General features: G+C 43.2%; 1 long non-coding RNA gene across 3 annotated transcripts; it reads left to right on the top strand.

Moving 5' to 3' along the window:
* The first annotated feature begins 52 nt into the window (after positions 1-52).
* On the top strand, positions 53-8,497 carry LOC148006811 (uncharacterized). Of its 3 annotated transcripts, none has more exons than XR_015648967.1 (4): positions 53-240; positions 3,158-3,305; positions 4,441-4,561; positions 7,613-8,497. It is a non-coding gene; the product is annotated as an uncharacterized LOC148006811 (long non-coding RNA). The 3 variants fall into 3 exon arrangements; XR_015648968.1 differs by having other exon boundaries at positions 3,158-3,343; XR_015648971.1 differs by having other exon boundaries at positions 3,158-4,259.
* Positions 8,498-8,720: the final 223 nt, after the last annotated feature.

The following is an 8,720-nucleotide window of genomic DNA, read 5'->3' as shown; positions in this document are numbered from 1 at the left end:
TTTGGTTGGCTGGCAGGTGGGGCGGGGTGAGTGACGTGAGCCAGGGTGGGGTGTAAGGGCAGAGTGTGCAGTAGGTAGGAGGGTGTGGTGAGCTACAGAGCAGCAGGATCTCCGGGCTTCTGAGTTCATTGTACAAAGATTCTTCAGCGAGCAACTCAGCAGCCTTAGTCCTCAGAGATCCTCAGCAGCAAACCTGGACAGAAGGCTCAGAAAGTCGCCACAGGGAGGTGCACCCAGAGAGTCAGTAACCCTGGATACAATATGCATAATTTTGTGGTGCCCCCTACAGGCACCCCAACATCTCTCATGCCTCCAGCTTCCTGCTGCCCTCTAGGGGTCTTCCAGCACTGATCTGGCTATAGCTATCCATCTCCCCACCCCCACTTCCTCTCTCTTCCCATCTGCACCTCTTAAAACTGTCCTAAAATGCCTGACAAGTTATGCCCCACCCTGGAAATCAGAGTTGTTCTCTGCCCAGCTTGCAAGCTGTGTTTTATTTATTTTTCTGCCTCCCCAAAGTCCTTGCCTTTTGAGGCCAGAGTGTCCAAAGGTCTCGAGGTGACCCTAGTTTTCTGAGGCAGGGTCTGCTATGAAGTTAGGAGTTCCTGGATTTGGCTAGACTGACCAGCTTTCAAAATCTTCCTGTGTCTGGGATTGCAGCACAGTCTGTTATGTCTAGAGTTCTTTGTGGGTTTATGGAGGATGAAATGTAGTTCCTTGTGATAATTAGGATGGAGTTTCAAAATGAAAGCAACTATTTAGATGATTGTGGTGGCACTTGCATTCCTCCCCAGCACTTTGGAGGTAGAGGTTGACAGGCAGATCCATGTTGAGTTAAAGGCCAGGCAGAGTTAAATGATGAGATACTGTCTCAAGAAACACACACACACACACACACACACACACACACACACACACAGGCAAACAACAGTTTCAGAGGAAATGTTACCACATGCAGGCGGTGGTTCTTTGCCTGTGCTGACATAGGTCCTTCTGTGTTCTTTTTTTGTGTATGGTGAAGGGGAGGGGTGACTGCTCATGGGTAGGGGTAGTGCGCACCCACAATGTGCTCAAGTCCCTGAAGGGCTGACAGAGAACTTACAATGCTGTGGTTCCTCAGCAGATGTGGAACTTTTGTTTGAGGCAGAGGGATTCACTGACTTAGGGAGTAGCAAGTCTGCAGACAAGGCTGGCTGAGCAGTGAGCCACAAGAATCCACTCGTCTCCATTTACCTCCACAGAGCTGAGATTTCCAGCATGCTCTACCACACCTCACTCTAAAACTTGGTCCTAGGGGTCAAACTGGACCTTCATGGAATGTCCAAGGCAAGCACTTTGTGACTCAGCTCTCTGTCTCTCTCCTCAGATTTTTTCCCACAAGGACTTTCTTCTTGGTCTGTGTCTCAATTGTAGCATCCATTCACTCACTCATGCAGCAACCCACCCACTGGCCAGCACCCTTTAGACCGCTCAAGGGAAGGCTTGAGGCTTCTGTGGAGATGAGCCAGAACGAGCAGTTCAATCTGAGACACTGCCCACCCAGTGCTCTCTCTACTCACACCGTCCTGGGAATCTCCTGCAGGGAGCACAGAGGAGAATTAAAGACGTGTGCACGTGCTGTTTGGGTTGAGGTCTACATGACTGAGATTTGAATGTCCACTATGGAAACAGTCTGTTGAATCATGGTCATCCACATGCTACTGATCCTTTCAGTTTCTATGTAGAGTTTTTGTAGTTGTTCTGAGTAGTGGCTTATGTGCCCTTTGCTATGTGGGTCCTGCTACCCACAGTGCTTGTTCATTGCCTTTGCACACATAGTGACACATGTTTTAATGTTGAGTTCCTCCTCCAGTGGGATTAATATACCCACGCCATATATGCCAATTTAGTCCTAAATCCTTTTAATTCACTGCATGTGAGTAAATGCAACAAATTAGTTACTTTAACTTTGATCTTACAAAGCCTATAAGACTATGCAATGCCAGCAGAAAGTTGAAGTTAGGCGCTGACACAATCAAGGGCACATCACCCTTTGATGCTGTCCTCTAGCTACATGTGTGCTGAGAGAACGTAGTGAGATGTAGCCTGTATCCAGGCTCTCAAGACTCCAAGAGAAGAGACATCCAAAATGTGAAGATTTATAGAAAGGAAAGTAAAAAAGAAGCAACCCAGTCACCATGAGAAAAGAACATGGAGTATTTACATATATAAACACAGGCACAGTAAAAACCAAATGCTTCTGGGTAAGAAAAGATTTCCATTTGTACGTACATTTGTTTGATCAACAACCCAGAAGGTAACTCTTTCTCCCGGTAACATTTGCTAAATTTAAAAACTGTTTTAGTTACAGCTTTAAATTGGGCTCTTATTTGGCTTTCGGTCTCAGAGGGTTAGAGGCCATAACTGCAGAGTCAAACCTCAGAGAGATCGCGTCCTAATCCTTATGTAGGAGGCATGGGAGGAATAGACTGGAAGTGGTGGAAGTCTTTTGAAGTACAGTGTTTGTCTTCAGTGACACATCTCCTTCAACAAGGACAGATGTCCCAATCCTTTCAAAACAGTTCCCCCAGCAGAGGACCAAGTACTAAAACTTGTGAGCCTATGGGGGCCATTTTCCTTTAAATCAACACAGAGGCCTGCAGATCCTTGTGGTTGGCCTCTAATCAATATGCTTCCAGCATCATAAGGGGAATGTCCTCTGTGCTACCAAGAGAAGACACGTGGACAGCAAGATCTTTCCTCATTAGAGCAGGTGACACAACTAAGATTGAAAAGTAAATGCAGTCTTTCCGAGGCCCTAAAATTAACTGTTGGGACCTTTAGCTGATCATAACAACACAACGTTAACTTGTGGTACTTTCATTCTCTTAAACATCTAGTCAGACCGTGGTGTTGAAGCAACAGAATAATCTCAGAACATAAATTCTACCATTTAGCACGGGGAGCCTGCTTCTCCTGGTTCCCTTGGAAACATGGTACTTTATGTTCTAAGAAGAGATTTAAGCACAAGTAAAACTTTACCAGGCCCTTAAAGCTCTCCCGTGAAAGGCCATCTAGCGGGTATCAGGGATCATAATCAGTGAGTAATAGATCCTTTCCTTCCAAACCACAAAGATTGCTCTAGACCTTGCCCATCTTCACATCCTGCTGCCTACAGGTAGACCCTCATGCTGGAAGTTATTTTATGGGGACATAACAGAAGATCTAGGGGAAGCCCTCACAGAAGTTATGGAATATATACCTCATTGTTATAACTTAAGCTCATCCCCTATGGAACCATTGCCCTCTGTAAGGCTCTCCAGCAGGTATGTATGGAAGAGGGAGTCATCTTCATGAACAGCAGGTATGTTCGCCAACCACTCCTGATTCTTGTCTTGTGTTCTGCACCCCAACTGCAGGTTTCTGGGAAAAAATATCAGATAAACCCAAAGTTCTTTTGCAGGATCTCAGCAAGCTACAATCTGCGATGTCTGTAAAGCCCTAATGGCGAGTCTTTAGAAGACACACAAGACAGGATTTCAAGCTAGAGAACATCAGCTGTGAAAATAAGTCTTCTCACTGAGCCCTACTACCATTATCATAGTAGTTAATGCAACCAGCCTTTTAAAACCTGCTGGGCTTGCCTGGAAATCCATGGCATTGAGATTGACCTGACTGGGGTCACAGGTCATGAACAAAGTACAGAAATGTGTTCAGAAAAGCTGGGATCTGGTAGGAGGTGGGCCCTTATGTCTGTGCACTTGCAGCATTCAGTAATCTCAGCGGGTTTTTTTCTATGCATCAGGATAAGCAGGCACCTTAGCTAATGTTGGTATGGGTGTCTGTAGAGAATTAGATGTCAGTCTGCATTCATCTGGGGTGAGGGGGACACTTTCTTTACACATTGAAAAAATCAATTGCTCAGATCAGGGGGATGGACTTGCCACATCTGAGTCCCACCCAAGGAGGATGGACACTTGGGAAAGGGCACACCAGGTGCAGAGTCACCTATTTATGCAACCCAGGAAACTGTATCTTCAAATCCACCCACAGGCCAAAACCACACTAAGCCCTGGAGCAGATCCACTAAACCCTGCCTGGTCATGATGCTCTGTCACCAGGGGTCCACCTGTCCAGAGTTAGAGTGTTCCACGACCAAAGCTCTAGTGTCCTATCTTCAAACACATCTCCCAACTGGTAGCCATAGTGTGGGGACTTACATTGAGCTAAGACCCCTATGTTTCATTCCTTACTCTAGTGTTGCTGGGACATAGACTCAGGTAAGATTCCTTTCCCTCTTCACAGTCACTATGATCACTGTTCTTGAAGTCACTCTGTGGTGGCTTCCAACCACTGTGACTCATTGTTTTCTTGCTCCCACTCACTGACTCAGTCTTTTTTTTAATCTACTATGTGTTTTTGGCCCAGTCTTACTTAGCTTTCCTTTATGATATCTTGTAGATGCTATTAAGATACAGATAGTATTATGACAGAGATATCAATACCAACATCTTTACCGACTTCCCACCACCGAGGACATTGCAACCCCTGAGTGACACGTCAATCTGGCCTTCAGCTTTCTGTAAGTGTATCCCCACCCTCCTATTCTGTGGCTCAATCTTTACACTGTGGGGTCACTTGACCCTGTGACAGACTGGCAATGTCAAAGAGCCCAACACTATTTCGAAGCAATGAATTAAGTCCAAAGGAAATGGAACTTTGTCAATTGTTAATGATTTGATTTTGTGGGTTTAGTCCGGGGGACGTAAAGAAAAATATGCCAAAAATAAAAATAAATTCCCCTAATCTAATAGACAGACCTGAATATCTTAGAATCGTTATTTGTGATGACTTGCACAAACAACTAGATGGTGACTCCTAATGAAGCCTGGCACCATATGTTTATGCTCAGGATGAGGGATCAATAATGTTTACAATGTACCACCTACTAAGATGCTCCCCACATCTTGTCCAGGCTAAAACAACTCCTTAAAATGTATCTTAAAATAATGCAAGTTAATTTCTTTAGGTATAAAAGACCCTATTTTAGCCTAAGGGTACAAGTTTGTTCAATAATTCATCTGCTTTAACATTGTCCGCAGAACATATTTTTACAAATATTTGTGTGTATGTGTGGCCATGTGCATGTGGGATGTGGATGAAAGAGACCTACCTTGGGGATACACTCCTCAGGTGGTCCTCCATCTTGGTTTCTATGTCTATTTCTTAGTCAGTCCCTCACTGTCCTGGAAATCACACATTAGGCCATACTGGCTGGTCAAAAGCTCTAAGGTGCGGCCTGAGTGCTCTTTGCTGAAATTTCATGAATGTGCCTCCACCCCATGCCTTGTCTCTTTTCAACATTGGTTGTCAAGTTTGAACTCAGATCTCCCTGTTTTTGTATGACAGGTACCTTAATATCTGTCCTATTTTTCTTCCCAGGCTTTATTGTTTAATAAAACTAAATTTTTCTTATTATATGTATTGATATATGTATATCTAGCTATATATGTATCTCTTAATGTAGATTCAGATGTAGATGTAGATGTATCTGTATCTGTATCTGCATCTGCGTCTGTAACTGTATCTGTATCTGTATCTGCATCTGTATTCTGTGTCTGTATCTGTATCTGTATCTATATCTGCATCTGCATCTGTATCTGTGTCTGTGTCTGTATCTGTATCTGCATCTGTATCTGTATCTGTATCTATATCTGCATCTGCATCTGTATCTGTGTCTGTGTCTGTGTTTGTATCTGCATCTGCATCTGCATCTGTATCTGCATCTGTATTCTGTGTCTGTGTTTGTATCTGTATCTGTGTCTATATCTGCATCTGCATCTGTATCTGTATCTGCATCAGTATCTGTATCTGTATCTGTATCTGTATCTGTATCTGTATCTGTATCTGTATCTGTATCTGTATCTGTATCTGCATCTGCATCTGCATCTGCATCTGCATCTGTATCTGTATCTGTATCTGTATCTGTATCTGTATCTGTATCTGTATCTGTATCTGTATCTGTATCTGTATCTGTATCTGTGGATGTCACTGATGCTATACCTGTAGATCTAGGCACATGGGTGATGCCCTGGTTAGAATTAAGGGTTCTCAACTGCATGGTATTTAGTGGGAGAACCAGAGATGAGAAATAAAGAGGATAAGAAATAAAGAAGGAAAAAGCAGTCTCTGGGTTCTGCAGGACTTGTGTAAGCTGATGACTTGTGCCAAGCACATTTATGAAGAACTATAGTGCTGGGGGCCAGCCCCGACATTAGTCTTCTTTCTCATGTTGGTTCTTTTTGAGGTATTGGAGGGGGAAGAGGGTCGGCGGAGGGTAAGACTTTGTCTTACAAGATACTTAGTGTTGCTATATAATAATAAGTTTACTTATCTACGTCTAAGTTACTGTGTTACTGTAGCTGATTTACTTATCTATGTCTAAGTCACTGTGCTCTGCTACTGTAACTGACCTGCCTTCTGTGTTCCTCTGAGGCCAGAAACTGCAGTCTCTGGCACTTAGCACCTCATTCTAAAACAGCAGGAGATAAAGTAGAGGATTACTTGCTGGAGCCTTTTCCCTTTTGTTCCTATGCCTCTGGCTTGTTGGGCTAGGGGGAAGTTTGGAGCAATAAATTTCTATTGAACCAAGAGAAGTGAATAGGGCTTGCAGAAGGAAAAGCTTCTACATAGCCAAATATGCATAAACATATATAATTTCACACACGGATTCAATAAATGTGCATTTATACATTTCCACTCAAAATCAGTTGGGCCAGCTCACAGGCATTCTCACAATTACATTCTTACACACATGCATGCATAAATTCTCATCATTACATATTTACACATACATCCATACTTACATATGCATATGGAGCAAAAGACCAAGCCACAGTGCAGAAAGAACTCATTCTGGATGAAAGATGAGCTCCAATCTTTATTACATAGAGAAAGAAATCGCTTCTATTCTTTTAATGCTAAGTGAATTAATCCCAAGTTTGTAAGAGAAAAGACTTGTTCCTTCTAATAAGACTAAGCCTGTGTTGCTATTGAGAAATGACCTATTCTGTCCCATGGTAAGGAGAAACCTGCCTGCTCCTTCTGCTCTCTCCATCTTCTTTTTTCCTCTACATTCTGCACATTGTTTTCTTATGTTTTCTATAGTCTCTAAGTTATTCCTCTCTGCATTTCTTCTCAGCCCAGCTCTTTTTAGCTCAGTTCTACTTAGCTCTGTTCTCCTTAGCTCAAACCTGACTCTTCAGCTCAATCCCTCTCCAGCTCAGTCCTTCTGTGTCTGTCCTTCTGTGTGTCTTCTCTTTGTCCTCAGCCCTTAACCATCTTTCAGAATACATGATCACGTGTTACAAAGTTCATCACAAGTTCATACGAAAGATCAAAGCATAAATTGAACTAGAAGTTTACAACCGAGAATGTTTACATGAATATCCATCAGGAGTACTTATCTGGCTAAACATTCATCTCCAGTGTCAGCTCTACAGGTTCACTGAAGGTCTAAAACCATAGTTGTTAGTGAAGTTTTGTATAGATAAACCCAGTCGATATCTTATCCTCTGTCCTTGCACCTGTAATAAATTGTTCTCTTTTTATGACCCTTGATACTTGTTTACAGCCTCTTGGAATGTACTCTGAGGAGGAGAAAATCTGTTACTCTCTAAGAGCAATTAATGGTGACACCTGGAGACTGCAGAGCTCTCACTGCAGTTTTGACTATTAGATAAGTGGCTATTAGCCCAAATGCTTGAATTACCCTAGATGCCTAGAACAAATGAAACTCAAGACGGATGATCAAAATGTGAATGCTTCACTCCTTCTTTAAAAGGGGAACAAGAATACCCTTGGCAGGGAAGAGAGAGGCAAAGATTAAAACAGAGACTGAAGGAACACCCATTCAGAGCCTGCCCCACATGTGGCCCATACATATACAGCCACCCAATTAGACAAGATGGATGAAGCAAAAAAGTGCAGGCCGACAGGAGCCGGATGTAGATCGCTCCTGAGAGACACAGCCAGAATACAGCAAACACAGAGGCGAATGCCAGCAGCAAACCACTGAACTGAGAACGGGACCCCCGTTGAAGGAATCAGAGAAAGAACTGGAAGAGCTTGAAGGAGCTCGAGACCCCTTATGAACAACAATGCCAAGCAACCAGAGCTTCCAGGGACTAAGCCACTACCTAAAGACTATACATGGACTGACCCTGGACTCTGACCTCATAGGTAGCAATGAATATTCTAGTAAGATCACCAGTGGAAGGGGAAGACCTTGGTCCTGCTAAGACTGAACCCCCAGTGAATGTGATTGTTGGGGGGAGGGCAGCAATGGGGGGAGGATGGGGAGGGGAACACTTATAAAGAAGGGGAGGGTGTGGGATTAGGGGGATGTTTGCCCGGAAACCCGGAAAGGGAATAACACTCAAAATGTAAATAAGAAATACTCAAGTTAATAATTAAAAAAAAAAAGAGAGAGAGAGACTTAATAGCAGTCCCACTATAAGAGCTTAATAATCATTGACATAACTTTAGGAATTCTTATAGGATCATCATTAAGACTTAAGGAGTCATCTATTTGTCTGTATAGCATCGCTATGAGATAGTACATCTTCGTAGATCTGCAGAGATCAGCTCCAAAGGGGTGTGCTATTATTTAATGATTGATATGTGTTTAGTCATAACAGGAAAAGCCTTTTAATAGCAGGAATCTTTCCTAAAATGAATCC

The sequence above is a fragment of the Rattus norvegicus genome, chromosome 1, assembly GCF_021556685.1.
Source record: "Rattus norvegicus strain SHRSP/BbbUtx chromosome 1, alternate assembly SHRSP_T2T, whole genome shotgun sequence".
Classification (NCBI taxonomy): domain Eukaryota; kingdom Metazoa; phylum Chordata; class Mammalia; order Rodentia; family Muridae; genus Rattus; species Rattus norvegicus.
This window is presented reverse-complemented; position numbering and strand designations above follow the sequence as displayed.